The sequence below is a fragment of the Palaemon carinicauda genome, chromosome 5 (assembly GCF_036898095.1).
Source record: "Palaemon carinicauda isolate YSFRI2023 chromosome 5, ASM3689809v2, whole genome shotgun sequence".
Taxonomy (NCBI): Eukaryota; Metazoa; Arthropoda; class Malacostraca; order Decapoda; family Palaemonidae; genus Palaemon; species Palaemon carinicauda.
Genome location: NC_090729.1, coordinates 126,086,648 through 126,089,147, shown reverse-complemented (window position 1 = coordinate 126,089,147; position 2,500 = coordinate 126,086,648).

Below are 2,500 nucleotides of genomic sequence, written 5' to 3'. Positions count from 1 at the left end.
TTTCATTTCACTGAACGTTTAAATAATCCAATAATGATTATATTTTAAGGCTTTAGAAAGGCTTCAATATGATATATATATATATATATATATATATATATATATATATATATGTATATATATATGTATATATATATATATATATATGGGTAAAAATTTATATAAGAAATAGATTTTCTTTTTTTCCATTTCATAAACAATGACCTTTTGGCTATTCATTGAAGATTAATTTTTTCAGTGATTGAATTGAAGTTTGATTAAAAAGCAAAGGTTATGAAATGAAGTCACCACAATTCCAGTTAGCAAAAAAAAATAGTATGAAACAAATATAGAAATATATACACACTTTCTCTCAGTCCTTTTTGTAGTTGATCAGAATTATGCTATAACCATTGACATCATTTTACTCTCGCAAATTATGCGAGGTGGCTTTTAGGTACTATGAGAGAGGCGAGGTGAATGCAACCTTATTCAACTGCATAACGAGTTTATATGCAAACAGTTGAGGACAACAAAGACACATTTTTATATATATATATATATTTTTTTTTATAAAAATACAAATATATTTTATCAATTTACATTATATACGTAATTATTCTATACAAAATACCGATGTGAACTTTCATTGTTTTACAAAGTTATACATCAGATCAATACAAGTTAAATCAATTGATAAAAATTACATAGTATACAATGAATGTTATTGTACAAACGTTCTTAACTAATAATACAAATGTTACATATTTAAGTAATTATCATAAATGTACTCTTTTGTAAATATCTTATTCAATTCTTTTTTTTTAAAGTACTGACACAAAAATTCAAACAATGTGAAACATGCGTTGGCAAGCGTGAACAGGTATTTTTGTTATCAGTGTGGGAAAGAGCGAGAGAAAAAAAAAGCAATTGCATTACTGTGTATAAAACACACGCTTTGCATGTTCATTAGATATTTAAAACCAAGAACTTGGATATTCAAATTATGAAGAGAGAAAATGTTGATTGTAACATGGAAAGTATAATTAGAATAAAAAATGTTGAAATAGAAAAACTCACTTTTCTTTCTTTCAATAATCACTGGATAATTGGAACGTGTTTCTACCATTGCCATTTGCAGATAAATCCAGCATGACACGTTTGACTAAACCTAAAACATTTCTTCATCGTTTGAAGCAAATAATTGGAAAATCGCAACGACGAGCAGACCATTCTAAATTTCTTGATTTAAGCCTCAAATATATTGTCAGCTGAAAACTACCAAACAATTTCCCTAAAAGGAATGATAGCGAGAAAATGGTTTGAAAGCAATCAAGGCAAATATTCGCTGTCCACGAGTCTCATTGGACAGGGAAACAGAGACAATTAAAATGGATGGAGATTTGTTATCAGAAAAAGTTTGAGGCATAGTTAAGTGGTGCGGATTTTGGCTTACGTTTGCTAGGTCCTTGGGTCTCTTCTACCGACCAGTTCACCAAACTGTAAATAGATAACATCATTTGCTGTGATCAAGGAAAGAGGTGTACTTATGACTTAGCAATTTCATCTGTAATGATTTGCTGATGAACTGAAAGGCTGTACTCTTTAGTCTCGTTACTATATCCGATACTGAAAAGGCATTTTGTGTGTACATACATATATATGTATATATATAAATATATATATATATATATATATATATATATATATATATATATGTATATATATACACATATATATATGTATTTATGTATATATATGTATATATATGTGTTTATATATATATATATATATATATATATATACATATAAATATATGTATCTATATATATATATATATATATATATATATATATATATATATACATATATATATATGTATATATGCGTGTTTAAATATATATATATATATATATATATATATATATATATATACATACATATATATGTGTGTGTGTGTGTATAAAATATATACCACATTATTTGTATATAGTAAGTCTTTAGGAAAAGTTTGTGTGCTCCGTGCCATCCTCCATGATTGTTGCAAGCCACTGTAGGCGTGTAGTTAGTTAATTTACTTCTTAGGTCAGCAGTGCAAAAATCAACTTTTCATGAAATAGTTCCAGTCTTCCCAACCTCCCAATGAATCAGTTTTGGGGTGTCATGTCTCAATGGCTATTTCATGCTTTTGAAGATGGAGGGATGCAAGAAGTCAGGCAAAGGAAAGTGGATGTAGTTGGGACTTAGAAATTAATTACTCACATTGATAGGGAATATAAGATGTTGGCAGATGATAATGTACTGATTTGCTACAGTGAAGGAAGCTGCAAATACTGGTCTATAAGCGTTTGCAAGAAGAGAGAGGTGAGAATAATTATGAACAAAAACCGGTAAATTGAAACCTTGAAGTTGGAGTAATGAATGTTAGATTGGATGGATGAAGAACGGATTTGGTTTATTCGTTCATGTAATATGAGCAGTAAGGTGAAACAAGAGGCAAATCACAGAATAGGCAAAGAAA